Raw genomic sequence first — 18723 nt, 5'->3', positions numbered from 1 at the left:
ACCGTATATTAAAGGATGGTCCATATCGTTACGTATGGTACACAATACTTGATAGTGATAATAAATGATCATGATGCTGGTTTGTGTATTTACTACATTTTACTTTTTTAAGAAAATTTTTTAGCCTAGAGTGTCCTCCCACATACTAAAGTACAAAGTTTACCATAACACAGAACTCTCGGGCACGTCGGGAGCAGCTCGTATGTTTGTTTAGTACATCCCTCACTTGCAACAAGAAGCCCTGTGAAGCTGAGTCTGGTGGGGCACACCTGTAACGCGGCATTCGGGAGGCTGAGCCAGGAGCATTACAAGTTCAGTGCCAGCCTGCGCTACCAGGGAAGCCCTGTCTAAAAGAAGGAAAAAAGTCCCATAAGGAGGGTCTGACCTACACTGTCTGAGATTGTAAAACTACTCTCTGTGATGTTCACAAAGTCGCCAAAAGATGTATTTCCATTGTTACTGCATAAAAGGGGTGATCAAGCATTATAGTGAGTGTCAAAAAATTTATTACAGTAAAGGACACACTGCCAAGAACAATGGTGTGTTCAAACAAGTGGGAGTGTTCTGAGGAAGAAGAACAGCAACGTTGGGCCAGGGATTTAGCTCAGTGGCACAAGTGCCCGCCTCTAAGCACAAGGTCCTGAGTTTGATCCCCAGTATCAAAATAACAATAATAATAATAATAATACCAATGTATCTTTTATTATAATAAATTATTTTAATTTAAAGCTTCTCTGTAGTTTTGATCACTCCTCACTGATTAACCATTATGGTAATTTCCGTCAAATAAAAATACGATGGTGCCCTCGTCCACCTTAGGCATCAGATCTGGCACCATGAGATTTGGGGCTCTTCCTCAAAGTCAAAATGATCATGAGCAGTAAATGTTTTGAAATGAGTCAGGACTTGCAGGCAGCCAGGGCAGCACAACTGAAGACACGAAAGAGGACTTCCAGAAGTGGTGCACATGACAGGTAAGAGTGTTCAAAGTGTGTGTGTGGGGGGGGTATTTCAGGGGAGATATGGCAATGTGCCTTTTGCAATAGTAAGTCGTTTTGTTTTGTTTTCATTTAAACAGTAACCAAAGCATCTCTGCATGGTGGAAACCACCACTGGCCATGCCAGAGATAAGGGAGAACCTAGGGATAGCTCATATCTCACTCAATTCCTACGAGCCAAAAAGCACCTCAGAAATAAGAATAAATAACCTGGCAGGAAAACAAGCAAAAAAAAATATGAACAGAGAAATGCATGGAAAGGAAAATGTAAATGACCTTTAAGCAAATGACAAAAAAGTATAAAGGGAAAATATTATTTTTTACCTATCAGCCTGTCAAAGAGCAGAAAGTCTGAGAATACACAGAAAAGTAGGAAGGTAAAAGTTGGGCGCAGTGATATGCCCATAATTCCAACTATGCGAGAGGCTGAGGCAGGAGGATCAAACACTCAAAGCTTGCCTAGGCAACTTAGTGAGATCCTATCTCAAAATAAAAGGTGATGCAGCTCAGGAGCAGAATGCCTGAAAGGTAGAGAATAGTGTTACGTAAGCATCTGGGTTAAACAAAAACAAAAAATAAGCCAGACATGGTGGCACATACCCATAATCCCAGTACTTTGGGAGGCCTAAATTTGATGCCAGTCCAAGCAACTTGGCAACCTAGCGACACTCGGTTTCAAATAAAGAAATCAAAAGGACTGGGGATGTAGCTCAGTGCAGGACCCATGGGTTCAATTCCCAATACTGGAAACAAAAGAAGGAAGGGAAGGAGGAAGGGAGAGGAAAGTCGGGAGGGAAGAAGAGAGAGGAAGGGACAGAGAGACACAGAAGGGGAGAGAGAGAGAATGGGGAAGAAGAAATAGTGTACACACAGTCATATAAAAATATACACAGAACGCTCTGGACAGATATAGAGGATGTTACCTTTGGGGTGGACATTTGGCAGTTGGCAAGACAACCAACAGACACACTATACCCTTCTATGTCTTTTAATTTTGAAATTTTTTTCCAAAATACAACTAAATAAATAAAACTTACAAAAGAAGGTCATAGGAAGAGCCTGGAAATGAGAGAGACCGAAATTCACCAGGCGAGAAGGGGACTAATACCCCAAATCCAGCCTGCCCTGTCCCTTCTTCCCTCAGAGCCCTGGCGGGGCAGAACCTCACCCTCTACCCGCAGCCTGGATTCTCAAAGGTGAACATGGGTCTTCAGGTCTCCGCCCGCCAGCCTGAGGAGCCTCCCACCTCGCTTTGAGGCTCAGCCTGCAATGTGCCCTGCTCCCCACTCACCGGCTGGGCTGCTCAGGGCACTGCTCCTCCCTCCTGGAGGCTGCAGCTACTCTGAAGGATTCCTCTTCATGGCTGGGGCCAAAGCTGCAGGTCAGAAATGAAGAGAAAGTCCGTAAGAGAAGGCCACTTTGAGCAGCCAGGAGGCCAGGAGGAAACGACAGAAAGGAAGGGGACAAGGACAAGGATTAGTAAAAGAAAAGAAAAGGGAAGAAAGCAGAGAGGGGGAAGAGGTGGAGGAAGCAGAAGAGGAGGAAGACAGAAGGGCCCAGGGACTCTGCAGTGGAGTTAGAGGAGCCAGGGGCCAGGACGGGGAGGGGCTGGGATTCCAATGGGGCAGGCTGAGGCAGGAATGCCCCAGCAGGAGGTGGGGGCACAGAGCAGCTCCTCGCCTGGGGTGGGCTCCCCAACACAGAGATGGTCAGGAGAGGTGGGGAATGGCGAGGGGCACAGGACCCTCCCTAGAAAGCCTGAAGACCATGGCATGGGCTACAAGCAGAGGATGAGAGCCCAGAGGCCCTGTCCCTGAACCTGTAAGAGACACAGAGGAACACAGACCAAAAAACAGGGTTTCCAGGGGAGGAGAAAGAACAGGCCAACCCTCAGGGCAGGCTACTCCTGGGACCACCCAAGCTCTGGAGGCTGGGGACAGCGAGGATGCAGTGGTACAGAGGAGTCTTCCTCCCCCATGTTGGGAGCCAAGGCAAATTCACCCCAGGCAAGGTTAACCCAAAAACTGCTGTGTAAAATGGCTTTAGCAGGCCTTTTTGTAAAGGTCATTTTACAGTTCACTTAAGTCACTTCCACCATTATTGTTGTTTAGGGTAGGGTTAAAACAGGTTTATGTTTTTACAGTATTTAAAAAAATTTTTTTTAAGTAACTTGTACTTTGGATGAAAGTGTTAGCAAAAATGGCCACACAACTCAAGTGACCTTGTTCTTATCTTTTTTTCTTGGTACTAGGGATCAAACTCATGACCTCATACTTGCCAGGTAGGTGCGTAAGCCACTGAGCCACTCCCAGGCCCCTCAAATGACATTTTAAAAAGTAGTGACAATAGTGTTTATTATACCAGGTATCTAAGCACATTAACTCTTTTAGCCTTTCCAGTGTTTAAGGTGCGTTGTTTTTAAGATGATGAAACTTGCCCAAAGTCACATTGCTAGGTAGGAGCAGTCTGAGTGTAATCTAAACCCACTCTGCTCAAGACGGTGAACAGTCATAGTTACACATGACTTCTGAACACCTGAAACAGGACTCCGGAAACGAAGAGCATGGCTTTTAAACACATTGGACTGTATAAAAACTTGGCACCAAAAGAAATTTTTTTCTACTGCTTACTTGTATTATGAATAATATTGTGGATATTTAGATTTAAAATAATATTAACACTAATTGCACCTGTTTCTTTTCCCTTTTTCTGGGCAGGGGTGAGGGTTGGAATGCAGGACCTTCATCACACGTACTAGGCAAGTGCTCTACCACCGAGCTCTGCTCCAGCCCCTGCACCTGTTTCCACTTTCTTTCTCTCTTTCTTTTTTCAGGGGTGGGGGATGGTTTACGAGACAGTATGTAGTTCAGTCTGGCCTGGAACTCACAGGCATCCTCCTGCCTCAGCTTCCCAAGTTCTGGGATTATCAGTTTCCCAAATTCTGGCTTACAGGCATGCCCTGCCACACACGGCTGCACCTGTGCTTTTAATGTGCTTACTAGCAAACTTACACTGTGCTTGTGGCTTGCACCATACTTCCGGTGGGCAGCACAGCTCTCAACTCCTAACTACTCTGCTTGCTCCCTCTCCAAAGGGACAGCAAACACAAAGAAGCACCTGTCACAGGCTGGGTGCTGGGGTTAGGTGTAACACAAGTGATGTGATCATGGTCCCACCACCCTGCCAGAATGGCCACGGGTGGGAAACAGGAAGCCACTCCTCTCCCTGAGAAGAGCAGGGCCCCTGTAGGCCATTCTCAAGTTCCTATTCCTGCACTCAAGGGGCACCCGCCAAGGACAGAGACATGGGGACTCACACTGACACCTGCTGCAATAGCGCTGCTCAGGGAGCTGGAGGCATGAACAGATGTCTCCAGGTACCTCGGGCTGAGGGGATCAGACACCATTAGCCCATGAGAACAGCCCAGGGGACCTCAGGGCTTAAGGGTGGCTTCCTGGAGAAGGCAGCTCCTTGACAAAAGTCTGGGGCAATGAATGCCTTACAGAGGCCAAAAACAAAAAGGCAGTTTGGTTCTCTCCTCATTGAAACTTTTGATACTTTCTATTTTGTTCATTATGAATATTTTGCATTAATTTTGATTTTTCAAAACGGCATTAAAACATTATACCCTTTGATGACTGAATTTATCGTGCCCCCTTGTCTGCACCCAGGAGCCCCACTTGCTCCACCCTCATCCTGGTCCTGATTTGAAGGCTGCTATCGGGCCAGAGTCCTCACCCCAAAGGAAGCAGGGGCCCGGTGGAGGAGGGTGTCATCCTGTTGCAGTAGCCGAGCCACAGTTGGGAGTTCTCCCACGCCCCAGAACCCAGGTGCTTTGCACACTGCATCCACCACCCTGCTTCTCCCAAGATCCCACCTCTGCTCAGAGCCCTGTGGGGCCCCTACCTGAGGGTCCTCAGCTGTCATTTAACCTAGTCCAGCTCTGACGCTAATACTAACGGGTGAAGAAACAAACACCCACAGGGAGGAAGTGACTTGCCCAAATTCTCAGGAACATACCCCAAGTCCCAGCCAGGCTGGGACACAATTCCCTCCATGTCACTTCCTACATTAGTATCTGGGGGAGCCCCCCAAACTGTCAGCTGACAGTGAGTAAGTAAACCACCCCAGCCCACTTCAGGCACCTGCTCCAAGGGGGCCTCCTGCAGAAAGTCCCCTGCAATTCAGCCCTGCAGCTCAGCAGAGCTTCTGTTCCTCTGCTACTCAGTTTAAGGGGCTTCACCTCCACCCTATCCCCAACATCACTTGGGAGTTTTGAGGGTCTGTGTGTCTTGTCCCCCACCCTCTGCAGTGCAGCCCAGGGCCTTAAGTGACTCTGTATGCCCAGTCCTGCAGATTTCCACCTTCGTCTCACTCAACTATCCCAGGGCCTGGTATTTTTACCTTTCATGTGTGTGAAACGTACCAGATCCACCTGCAGGGGCATCAGGACATGTTGCCTTTGTCAGGCAAAAGTTTGTGCCAGAAGTCAGGGACTTTTCTAGAGAGCTCTGGACCTAGGCCCCAAAAAACCACAAGAGGCTGCCAAGTGCACATAGGAAGGGCTAAACTTTTGAACCCCAGGGCATGATAGGACTGCTCATCTGGAATTGGGAGAAATCAGTGAGGTAGGAACAAAGAGTACCCAAAGAGGGTGGGTCACCTCCACCAATCACCTGCAGAGGCGGCAGACCCATGTGGGTGTGTCCCTCGCTGTGGCCTCCCAAGTCTCTTTTGCACTCTGACTGATCTGAGAGACTTGACCCACAGCAGTTTTAGGGTTCCTACTGTTTCCACACCCAGCTCTGGAGTTCTCTTGGCCAGGACACCTCCCCAACTCACACCCCCAGTGCTCCCTCTGCATGCAGGGGAGAGGAGGGAGGTGGCCAACGGTCTTCAATTTGTCCTCCTCCTCGCCTGTGCAGCCCACCCACTATCTGAATCCTAGTTTTCCACCATAGGCAGGCTGGGCAGGGACCCCAGTGTCCAGACCCCTAGACACCTCTCAAAGAGGTCTCTACACAGAACCAACAACATACACAGCCACCTGGGTCTACAAACCACACCCCACACATACCACAATGGCACACCCCACACTACCTCAAAGGTCACCCACCTCCCACACACAGCCTCCTCCCACCCACTCACCGCCACACACACACACACACACACACACACACACACACACAACCTTCAGGCCTCATGTCCCTGCCAATACCCCAACTGCCCCAGAACTCTGACATGCCCCACACCCTCCACCACTCGTGATACCTACGAGCAGGGCCATCCTCGCAAGCATCCGCTGCCTTCCTGGCGTTCGCAGGACTCCACTAGCCCAGGCTAACTAGCGCAGGCCCGAAGCCTTGGAGACACTTCCTGTAGTAGGTATGAGGAACTAGGCAGGGGTGGGGCTCCACAGCCAGAGGGTGCAGAAGTGACTCTCCCTACCCCTGCGAGGCCAGCTCCCTGAAGTCTAGCTTCTGTCTCCTGCTACCTACAAGTCCCAAAAAGGCACACGGTGGTCTCCTGTCCTTCTCCTACTCTGTGTCCTGCCCTGTACATTTTCCCTGGCTCTGGGAGGGCCCTGCCTGCCTATCTGTGCTGTGGCCTGTCTTTCCAGGGGCCTGGTGTGCTGCAGGGTGAAGAGAGTACCCTGGGCCTGAGCAAATGGGTAGATGCCTTGCCACCTAGTGGGAAGCTAGGGGCCTGTCCTGTCCCCACCTGTCCCCACCCAGGATGGGAGGCCAGTCTAGGTCCCAGACTCGGCTCTGTCCCTTCTTGTCTGAAGCCCTCAGTGAGTCACCTCACATCCTCCACATTGTGAAGCCTTTCAATCCCTGTCTCACAGGCTGGCACCCAGATGACCATGACGCGTCACCACATGTGCACCAGAGGCCAGACTTGCTTAACCTCTGTTCACTCCTCCTCTGCGAAGGCAGGCACTTCCTGCCCCTCATCCCAAGGCCTTGGCCAGTCCTAACCGGGGTGGCCCTTGGTGGAGGGCTTGTAGCACCCAAGGTCCAGGTACCCCAGACCCTAAAGACAACCTTACTATACCCCAGCTATTCTGGACCCTCCTGCAGCACCCCAGGGGCCACACACCCACACTCCCGAAACTTCTACCAGCTCCTGACAAGCAACCTTCTCTGAAAAAAAAAGAGCTGTCCCCAAGTCAGGTGGGACCTGTGAGCAAATCAGAAAAAGATGCCTCTTCCTCCAGGAACTCCACACCAGAGCATGCTGCTTTGCAAGCAGAGAACAGGCCGAGTTTCAGTCCTCGCTCTCTGAGCTCTCACCACGTTCCCCCCCCACCCCAGGTAGGGACCTGGTGAGAAGGTGACACCTCAACAACCGCCTAGCAGTAGCCTCACCAGCATTACCATAATAAAATGCTAAATCTTGGTTTTATTAATGATCAAGGGATATTAAAAGACTAAGGGCTGGTGGCCATCCTGGGATCCGCCAGCCTCATCTCAAAAGACTTTCACTTTCTGTAAGTTTCATATCTGTATTGCTTGAAGCTTTACAAATGTGTATCACTTTTATAATTAGAAGAAAAAATGATAAATGTTTTGCAAATCATTGAAATTGAGTTTCTTGTAGTTCATTCCCCAATACCATCATTTTAACGTAGCTTCATGATTTTAAATAAAAAATGCACACATTACTAAGGGACATTTTTTCCACAAGCCCTGGACCTCCAGCCTCACTGCCCTCTTCACTCTAGGTCTCTCGGCTTTCCTGGACCACTGGCCCTTGTCCTTGCTCCCTGTCTTTCTCTCACCTGCCACCAGCATACCTGGTACAGGCAGGGCTCCTACCCTGACCCCGACCCTCCAACGCCTGACCCCAGGCTTCCAGCCCAGCACCTTCCTCACTCAGGCCCTTCCAACCACGCAGTCACCCACCCAGCCCACTCCTGCAGGATCCTAGGCAGTGGCCTGGCCCCTGCCACTCAGTCAAGACATCCCTACTGGGGAGGGGACTTCTGCCATATTCTGGGCAAGCAGAGGTCAGAGATGCCACAAAATGACAACAAGAAGGTCCTTCAGAGACCACTGCCACCTGGAGAACAGGAAGGGACTGTGAACACTACAAAGGAAGCAGAAGCAGAAAAACAATGACCACAGGAGCGTGGGAGCACACAGGGTAACCACAGGACCACAGGCAGTGGAGTAGAACCAGGGTCCCTGATGCTTACACTGGCACTGGGATGTGCTCTATGCCCTGGATGGTGGAGGTCCGCCCTGCCCTGGCAGGGAGCAGGGAAAGCTGGAAAATGGAAGCTCCTGCCTGTGACAGCAGGGACTTGCTGGGCTCCTCTGTAGCCCAGAAGGATAAATTGGAAGCCCAGAAGAAGAAAGGCATGCACCTGCCCTCTCCCTGGGTGAGCCCTGGAATGAAGAAGCCAGGAGACAAGCGGACCCTTTGCTGCTGGTACCTGAAATAGGAAGCTGCCATGACAGCAGGGGCAGAGGCAGGAAGGGTGGTGGGGAGGCACGCTGCTGCAAAGTTAGGGCTGGAGCCAAAAGACAGGGTCATGGAAATCCAGTTCCACAGGCTTTGGAATCCAGTATGATGTGTGACCTCAGCTGCCCCCACTGTACAAGCAGACACACACAAAAAATACTCCCTGACTCAGGCTCCCCTCCAGGCCCCTCTCCAAGTAGGACTGCAGAACAAATTTTAACCCACACTTTGGTCAGCACTTCCTGCTCATCAATTACCAGGCATGCATGGGTGCCTGCAAAGCTACATAATCCTAACAATCTAGCCCAATTTGTGAATGAGCAAACTAAGGCTCAGGACACTTAAGTAACTCACTCAAGGCCACTGATGCCAGAATCTGAACCTAGGACTCTCTGAGTTTTATCTCCTCTGAAGGAATAGCAAAGAGACAGGCAGGGCCTTAGAGGGACACAGAGGGAGCAGCTGGGCTACAGAGAAGGAGAATGAAGGCAGGTCAAAAAGGGCCATGAGGGCCATGCTAAGACATACTCATCCTCACTGTCCAGACAAGAAGCCACAGGTGCTCTGAGGACAGGGTGTTTGGTAACATGCAGCATACTAGGATACTAGGTGTTATGCCTTGTTCCCCAAAGCCTCATGAGGTCACAGGGAGCGGGCTTTCCAGAACTGGCTAAATCTAGTGTGTGACTGATTGGTAGTGTAACGCTGGGATTAAGGGTGGGTGACTGCTGGATCATTTCACTGACTGGATTGGCAACGCCCTAATCCTGGTAGACTGGATACAATATAAGGGACAGAAAGACCCTTGTTTCTCTCTCTCTCTCTCTCTCTCTCTCTCTCTCTCTCTCTCCTCTCTCCTCTCTCCTCTCTCCTCTCCTCTCTCTCTCTGTCTCTCTCTGTCTCTCTCTCTCTCTCTCTCTCTCTCTCTCTTACTGCTTTTGGTGTCTTCTGCCTACCATGAATTGCTCTCCTCTGTGAAGCCACCATGCCTTGGAGCCAGCCAACCATGGACTGAAACCTCTACAGACTGCAAGCTAAATAAATCTTTCCCCTTTAACTCTGGGTGTTGGGTATTTTGTCCCAGCAAGATAAGTAACTAAAATAACTTAACATCAGTCTCAGCTGGGAGGCACAGACCTTGCTTCAGTCACAGCTGAATCCTTAGTGGCCAGAACAGTGTTCAGAAAAATGCTCAGTAAACATATCTGAAATGTGTAAATGGAAATCCACAAAGCCTGCTTTATAGCAGGCCCTTAAATATATGACATGTCAGTATTCTTGAACTTTGTTTATATAACCCAGGCTGGCCTCTAACTCACAGTGATACTCCTGCCTCAATCTTATGAGTGCTGGGATTATAAGTATGCACACCACCACACCCAGTGCTGGCCTTTGCTTCTACCATCCTGAGGTCCCCCTTCTCTGCTTTAAATCCTTCCCCAGGAAGCCTCCCAAACCACTGTAGGCAGGGCAAGGGCTGGGCACCCACCAAGTCAGGAAGGGATGGGCAAGGACAGGATCTACAGGGGGCTGGGCTGGGCGGTCCTCCATCTGCACCTGACCCAGCTCACCCTGCTGAGATGGGTGGAGAGAGGGAGGCCTGGACAAGCTGAACATCAAGGTTTAGACCAGAGTTGAAGGTTTGACTCTGATGCTCTATGGAACCCTCTGTGGCCAGACCTATCTCTTCTTTTTGACCTCTGTGGCTACCCAGCCACTTCCTGCTGGGCTGTCCTGATAAACACTGCTGGGGAGCCCCCCATACACAGGGGAAGTGCTGACTCTCAAACTCCTCCTGCTACCCACCCACAGCTCAATCATCCCCACAACACGGCAGAACCAACTTCTAGGAGTCTCTGAGACCAACTGCTACCCTCAAGGCAGTTGTGGCCTCTCCACTACTGCCCAGGGTGGCCCTTGGCTCTATCTCACTTCCTCTCCTCCAGTGCCCCAACACAACCACTGGCCTGTTAGGCCTCTGTGTATATAGCTCCCTTTGCCTAGAACATTCCCCTGCCTCACTGCTCCAGGAAGTAGCCTGGCCCCCACGCATATGATCCTGCCAGACGGCTCCATGACGGTGTCAGCCACATACTCACCCTTTCTCATCTCAATTCTGCCAGGACAAGGGTTCAATTCCTTAGGTCCCCAAGGTGGCACACATGGACAGCTCTAGGATAAAGGGACATCGCCCAATTTTGCATGTGGGCAGCACAAAGCTCAGGTGACACTGCAAGTCAGACCCAAGGATGGTTAGAACCTGGCCTCCAGCATCCCAGCACCAGGCACCTCTCATTCCACAGCTGCCCACCAGCTCCAGCCCTACCCTCCTGCTGCCTGGGCTCCAGCCTACGATTCTCCACAATCTTAATCATCTACTTCTCAGACATAAGGAGAACCTCATTCAGCCCTCCCATTTGCATGAGGGAAAGTGAGTCCCAGACAGACAAGAGCCTATCCAGGGTCACAGAGCAAGTCAGGAAGACCTAGGCCTTGGCCCCCTAGCTGAACTCAGTCCCTTCCAGTAGTCTCTTCTTAGAAGAAATGGGGAGGAGGATCCCCTCAGATGATGATTTCAGAGATACTGGAGACAACCCCATCCCCTCCAAGTGGGTCAGCCCAGTTCTGCCTTGAGGAATGCGGGTTTTCAGGCCACCGGAAGTAGAGGCAGGTAAATGTCCTGGTTCATGTCGGTGACACAGAACCATTACATGCTCCCTGGATCTTCAGAGTCCCTGGGCTTAGTATATCCAGATGGCAGGAGGAGGAACTGCCCAGTCTAAGGGGGAAAGTAGACTCCACCAGCCAACATCAGCACTCTGCTCCACTAAAGGACAGGCCCCAGAGCTGGCCTGCTGCCATCTGAAAATCATCAGTTCCCAGCTCCACCCCTTGGGAGGTCCTTTTCTCCCCACAGGTCCTTTTGGGAAATGACTGTATCTTAGCTGCAAAATCACACGGCAGCCCCTCAAAGGTGCCCAGTAGAGACTAAAAGACTACAACCAGGTAAAAGCTTCAGCAGCCGGCATACCAAGGGGTGCAGAGCTGACCCAACCTTCCTCAACCACTGGGACATCAAATGCTGAACACATATTCAGAGTCCCCAAGAGAGAGGTGGCACAGGAAGGGGCTGGCTGCAGTCAAGCAAGGTTCACCCAGCCAGGCAACTGACAAGAAGAGTGCTCTGCCCAGCAGAAAACAGACCTCCTTGCCCAAGAGACTCTATTTCTAGGGCCCTCTGAGCACAGTTACTTTACCCACAGGTCCCTATGGGCCCCAAAAGGAGCCGGGCAGGCAGCCACAGCCCAGGCTTCTATACCCCAAGCATTGGCTAGATTGAGTCCTGCTGTGTGCTGTCCATGCCTTAAGCTGGTGAGGTTGGGGAGAAGAGTAAAAAAAAAGGGACACCCAGAAATAAGCCAGTGTCCTTGGAGCAGCTGGGAAGTTGAGGCCTGCTACTCCTCCCAGTCCTGGGGGCTGACCCACCCTACATTGGCCTAAGCAAAAGATGGGACCAGGCCAGTTTCCCTCACTGCTCTTTGGCAGCCAAGATTCCAGATATGGCCCCTGGTCCCAGTCCTGGGACATGACAAAGGAGTGGTCAGGACAGGCCCTACCCCTAGTCTTTATCTCTACCCTGGAAATGATAATGAGAAAGACACAGAGACAGCAGAATCTCTCTCCAGCAGAGATTCTCTGACCTTGAACTCTCTGTGGGCCTCTCTGCCCCTGAGCACCACACACTGACCACAGGTGGTGTGAGTGTCTTGGCCTCTTGACTCTGACTTTGGGATCTGTCCTAGATGTACCAGTTGCTAATACCTATGGCAGACCCCAGGCACCTTAAGTAGATTTGTTTCCTGATTTGTTCAGGGGTAAATCTGGGCCCCTGTGACAAGGCAATGTGGGCAATATGTGCTAAAAGTTCAGGCCCTTGGGGCAGGGCAGGGGGAGCCACCAGGCCCCAGGCTGAGAGCGGAGCATGCTTCAGAGCCCCAGGCCTAAAAGATGGCTGCAGAGGCAGATCACTTACTTTCAACTGACCTCAGTCTCTTCGGCAGCATATGGGGCCTAGAAGAACCATTTTATTACCAAAAGCCAGGTCAGGACAGGACAAGAGCAGAATGCAGGTCTCCAGGAGGTGCCTGTTTAGGAGGCTTAGGACTTAGCAATTGTTACAGTCCAGTCTGCAAGCAATGTACCCTTCAGGGATCCCAGCTCCACAGCGATCACTAACAACATCAACTCACCAGGCAGCCCTTCCGTCTGCCTGTCACCCCAACTGGAAATTTCCAGGGTAAGACTGAGTATCTTCTGTCTACAATGCAACTCAAGTGTTCAGGTTCCCATTGTGAAGCAACAGAGACTTTCAGTTCTTCTAAGGAATGCATGATCCTGGGCAAATCGCTTAACCTCTCTGGGCCTGTTTCTTCATCTGTGAAATGGATCAGACTTATCCCATCAGACTATTTGGATTAAATGGAATCCTCACTTTTCCTTACTATGTGCTAGCACCTAGTAAGCTTTCAAGACACAACAGCTAAGTTAGGCTCAGCAAGAGGGAGACTGCTTAGTGTGCATGAGCCTATGGGTTCAATACCCACCATTGCAAAAGAAAAGAGGAAAAGAAATAAATAATAGCTACTGCTGTTACTACTGTAATTAAATAATTTCCCACTACTGCACTAAATAATATTATCCACCTGGTCACTTAACTCTGCATCCCCTCTCAACTATTCTAACCGATACAGATGTCCTAATTATGAAACAGGCTCTTTTTCTGATCTATTACCCAAAGGACAAGAGAGAGACATTCTACACGAAGACCAATCACATGCTGCCACTTCACACTATCCATGACACCCAGGATTCTCTGCCTCTTTGAGCAGACTCTTGGTTGAAATGTACAGGTCTGGGGGAGGCCAGGAGTGGTGGTAAGTGGCCAAGATCTCCTCTCCAATCAGAGCTGGCAGCCCTGAGCTTGTGGGGAGTATCATTAGAGGGGGACATCTGCCCCCCCCAATATCTTTTGTTTTCTTTTTGGTACCCGGGATCAAACTCAAGGCCTCACACTTGCCGGACAAGCACTTATGCCACTGAGCTAAATAAATCCCTTGCCCCCACCCCCCGCAATATCCTTGTGCTACTGCCCTCTGAATGGCCACCCTCAGCACTATACCCACCCAGAAAACACAAAGTACTGCTCTGCGTGGGGCTGTGGTGAGGGCTAAGAAGAGCTATCCAAGGATAGACATTGCTCCTGAAGGAGGGGATGAGGCTGCCTGGCTGAAGTCACACATTCTGTCATGGCTACATTTGCCGCCACCCAGGGGAAAGACCTCAGTGAGCAGCATTCACTGACAGCACCCTCCAGGCGGGGAAATCAGGCCGAAGAAGGCAAACACATGTCTGGATCCTGTGCTGACTGTACCATGACCCACAGTGGGCTTGGGTAAGTTACTTAACCTTGCTGGGCCTCAGTTTCCTTTTCTGTAGAGTGGTACCTAACCATAAGGGCCATGACAGGATTGAGTTGGTTAACACAGGAAAAGCCCTGCAATCCTCCAAGCATGTTTGCTGCCAGGAATTTGTGTCCTTCCCATAAGCCTCAACTCATCCAATGAGGTTAAGTTAAATAATGCACCAAATGTGCCGTGCCCAGCACAGGGCCCTAGAGAGCTTCCTCCTCCAGCCCCCTGCTCCCAGCACTCACCACCCAGGTTTCCTGTAGTATTCTGGCCTGAGTACTGACACTTAGGCTCACTCTCCCCATCTACGGAAGAAACTTCAGGGCCAAGTGGTGCCTCAGTGTCCCTGGCCATATCTGCCCACCCTCTCCCCAACCTGCTTCCTCCTTCCTTTCCCATTTCTCACTGATACCCTACTGCATCCCTTCCAGAAGTGACAGAACCCTTGTAAGTCTATAACTGGGGAGAGGGGATAGCTGGTGCATAAGGGGCATTAGCCCTCAAGCCATCCAGGGCCCAGTCCAGGATCCTAAGGGTTAAGACCCAGAGTGAGGGGCGGGGGGCCAGGGTCAGCACTGGACAGACGGGCCTGGAGCCCAGGGCCTGCTTCCCCTCCTCCTCCCCTGGGAACAGAGGCCACTTGTTTGGGCATTGGCGGTTGGCTTTGAGCTCAGCCAAGGAGAGTGGGGTGGGAAGGGGAGAGGCCTCGGAGAATGATGGGGACTTCCTTCCCTCCAGCTGATATCATAAGCCTGGTCCACCACCCTCCTCCATACTCACCCATCTTCTGAACTGACTCTTCCCCTGAGTTCTGACTTTGCACTAACACTCACTGCTAGGGGCAAGATTCAGACTAACAAACCTGAGTCTTATCCCAGACGGTCTCTTCCGGTCATGAAGCCAGGAATTATCCCTCTGTCCTACAGATGTGGATAGGAAGGTTCTGAAAAGTATAGAGACTTGCAATCACAGATTTCTTGGCTGCAGGGAAGTCAGTCCCTCAGCTCTGCAGACCCCTCCCTGCAGAGATCCTAGGGCATATTCCTAAATTAGGCAGGAAGGAGGGGGCAATTAGCAGCCCATTTCTGAAACCTAAAGTTCCAAAGGTCCTAAAGATTTAGATGGGGAGGAAACTTCTGTAGAGTGCAGGGAGAAGGGGCAACCTCCATAAAAGAATGATTCCGAAGTATGGAGAAGCATAGCTTGGGGAGGGGGCTACCTGTCCAAATGAAGACTGGGGCAACAGCGGCCCAAGAGGCTGTGGCCAGCTCCACAGCACCAGTCATCAGTAGTGCTTCTGGGACACCTCCCTCCTGACCTACTCCAGCCAGTAAGGAGGCAGGGTTCCCAGACCAGGGTCCAGACAGCCACACACCTGAGTTCTTTGTACTCCTTTCTTCTCCACACCTCCCCCACCGCCCCGTGCAATCACACTCATCTCCTTGCCATTCCTCACACACAGCATCCTCTGCATAGCTATGCCCCTACCAGAAGGCTCCTGTGCTTAAAGGTGCCACTTAACTGCCAAGGCCCATTCCAGTCATCTCCCTGGGCCTGCACCTGCCCACACCTGTCTTCATGGCTCGGCTGGGCTCCTTCTACCCTATAATGATCTTGCTAGGAGGCCTCCATGTCTCCCTCCCACCTGTAGGAACAGGTATCATGAGTGCCTCAGTCTGGGACCCTGAGCAATCCCCAAATCTAACCCTGAAGCCTTCCTCCAACCCCACATCACCTCCATCTGGGGATCTGGGAAGGCTCGGCAGACCTGGGATCTAGGGGAGTTCATATGGCAGAAATCTACTGTGAGGCTCCTATTCACTTCCTCAGCACCAAAAACCATCCCTGGGAATCTGGAACAAAACATCCACCCGGTGGCCTCAGGCTGCACTCCAAGCCTGCTGGCTTCAGGCTCAACCAGACATTCCTAGGTTGATCCCATTCAATGAATACATCCCTCCTTTTCCCAGCAATTGGGCCAGGTAGGCTCTTGGGAAGCAATGTCCCCATTTACTGTTGAGAAATTCAGGTGCAGAGACCGGAAGTACCCTGCCCAAGTTCACCGGAGCTCCAAAGGTCCAGGGCACAGGGTCATTCTATCTGCATAAAAATAAGGGTCTCCGAGGTCAACAGGGTGGGAGTTTTCATCTCACAGTTGGGAAAACCAAGGCGTCGGAAGGCAGGCTAACTTCGGAACCTGGGAGCCTTCCTGCCGAGAAAAAAAAAGGGGGGGGGGGCTGGAAGCCGGGTGTCCGCGGCTCACGCTCCTCGGGACTGTCTCAGACCCGACAGTTCATCCTCACGAGGTGACCCCCCACCCCCACTACTAGCCAGAGAACAAGCCAGACGATCCCGGGAAGTGGGCAAAGGGTGCGGAGTCGCTGTGTGGCCTCAGCGTTCCCTTCTGCGGCATGGGGACACTGCAGGCCACACCTGGCGTGGAGGGACCGGAAAGCCCCGGCAGCGCACTGACCTGTTTTCATCGAAGACTCCTCGCGGGGACCCCGGTCCCAGAGCCGCTGCTAACTCACGCCGCCGCCAACTCGCCGCCTCGGGCCAGGCGCGCCCACCCCCCGCGGGGTGCTTCCGCCTGCCCCACGTGACGCCCGGAGGGGGGAAGGGGCAGGGAACCGGCCTGGGCCCCGCCCCTCACCCAGTCTGGGTGCTGAAGTTCGCTGGCCCGGCCTGCCTGCTGGACCGGTCGGTCTGGGAGACTCTCTAGCCTCTGTCGCTGCTTGCAAGTCCTCCTTGCTCTCCTGGGGCCCCGGTTCACACGCACACACTCACACACACACCCCGCCCGCTGAGTCTCCATCTCTCCCAGAGTCCCCAACCCTGTCCTGGTGAGTCTGTCCCCTGGAAGGTGTAAGCCACACTCATCCCACTTCATCTTCGAGAAGGACGGAGGCTCTTAAGGCTGGTCAACCATAGTTCCTGATCACCACCTCTGGGGTCCTTCCCCATCTCATTTTCCAGGTCACCCATTTCTCTCCTGGCACCCACACACCCCTGCGCACAGTGATTAAGAACAGTGCCAAGACTCCCGTTCCTGCAGTCTGCAGCTTGAGATCCCACCCAGGCACCTTCACTGGTCTTAAGAACTGGAAAGTCCCACTTCTCCTCCCAGCACGTACACATGGAACACCCAGGCTTGGCAGGCATTTCTGGGTCCTGGGACCAGGGCACCTCTGGGGTCAGCCAAGCCCAAGACCTTAACTTCTTTTTTTGTCATTTTCGTTTTTATCGGTACCAGGGATCGAACTCACGACTGCTTGCTTGCAAGGCAGGCGCTTATGCCGCTGAGCTAAATCCCCAGCCCCAAGACCTTAACTTCTGTGGGCTTGTTTTTCCTTATACACAATGATATATTTGGTAAATGAGCTCTTACCATGGAGGGCATAGAAAAGAGCAAAGTGTCATTAATTTGAGTACCTACTACATCCTAGGCCCAGTGGGGAGCAATTTATTCCTTTTATCTCAATTTCCACATTTGCTTGAAGACAAAATTATCACTCCAGGTGATGGATTTGGAAATGAGGCTCCAAGTTCTAGGACTTGTCTGATGTCCCAGAGCCAGAATCAATATTGGGCAAAGCTGGGACTGGAACCCCTCTGGGTGAATCTCCTGTCCCACCCCCATTTGGCCATCAAAATGTCTGGGAAAAACAACTCTAATCCCCATACCATTCTCTAAGGTCCCTTACCCACCCTACCCCACCTTCATCTAAGGATTGGAGGGAGTGTATATGGCAGAAATTACTGTGATGGCTCCTGATTACTTCCCCAGCACCAAAAACCACCTTTGGGGATCTAGGACAAAACATACACCCTATGGCCTCCAGGCTACACTCCAAGCCCACTGGCTTTGCGCTCAATCAGACATTCACGGGTTGATCCCATTCAGTGAACACATCCCTCCTTTATCAAGTTACTGGACCTGGTGTCTTCCACTGGCCAAGCTAAGGCCACAGCTTTTTTTTTTTTTTTTTTTTTGCCACAGCTTTCCATAAAGAGAGAACAGAGCAGACATTGGGGTAAACTTCTGGGCCCCAAATTAGCATGAGGCCAAGAACACTGCATGGAAGCAGAACACAGGAGCATCTGGACGTAGAAGAGATATCTTGAGCAGCAGAACAGCCACAGAGAACAGAGGGTCAGTCCTTTCTCTAGCTCTCAGGGCCACCAGGTAGAGCATAGGATGAGGTAGTTGGCATCTGGACAAGGTCAAGAGGATGGGTGCTTGGAGACCCCATCGTCTATTCACACAGTCCTAAGCTCTTGAAAATGACCCAGAAAGGGCAAAATCACAAAGCATAGATCCTCCACTGCACTGGAGTCGGAGGACCCTTACCTGCATCCCCGGGACTCTCTCCTCCTGGGCACATTCCCCCAACTTCAGCTCTGAGGTACACAGCCCTATAGCCTGAGGTCTATCATTCCCTCCCTTCCCTCTGTGATAACAGGAGAGCTTAAGGTGCCAAGTCCACAGGTTGGACCCAAGGAGCCTGGGGCCATATCACACTGAACCCTGCCCTCTGACCGCCACAGGAGACCTCTGCAACTTATTCCCTTAGAACAGTGGAAGGCAAAGGATCATGCAACAAGGACAGAGGTGTCCTGAATAGGGATAAGGAAACAGGATATGAAGAAGTGTGACACCCTCCCTCCCCCAAGCTATACATGAGAAAATTAGGGTTGCCTAAAGGATCAAAGGCCATTTGAGCAGTGGTGGCTTGCAGTCAGTGGTGGCTTGGGGCACGTGGAAAGCAAGCACAAGATGAACTGGC

General features: G+C 51.5%; 1 protein-coding gene across 3 annotated transcripts in view; it reads right to left on the bottom strand.

The window, feature by feature from the left end:
* The window catches only part of Arap1 (ArfGAP with RhoGAP domain, ankyrin repeat and PH domain 1), a 57234-nt gene extending 40696 nt beyond the window's left edge, over positions 1-16538 (bottom strand). Inside the window, exons 1-2 of one of the 3 annotated variants that reach the window (XM_003463460.5) lie at positions 16410-16538; positions 2290-2373 (exon numbers count right to left, since the gene is read on the bottom strand). The gene's annotated coding sequence lies outside the window, so the exon portion shown is untranslated. The remainder of the gene's footprint in view (positions 1-2289; positions 2374-16409) is intronic. The other 2 variants (XM_063256548.1, XM_013145342.3) reach the window with 2 other exon arrangements.
* Between the last annotated feature and the right edge of the window lie 2185 nt (positions 16539-18723).

The sequence above is a fragment of the Cavia porcellus genome, unplaced genomic scaffold (genome assembly GCF_034190915.1).
Source record: "Cavia porcellus strain 051 isolate PalLab524CR breed Dunkin Hartley unplaced genomic scaffold, mCavPor4.1 scaffold_9, whole genome shotgun sequence".
NCBI classification, from domain to species: Eukaryota; Metazoa; Chordata; class Mammalia; order Rodentia; family Caviidae; genus Cavia; species Cavia porcellus.
Note: the sequence above shows the minus strand (reverse complement) of the source record. Positions and strands in the feature narration are given on the sequence as shown.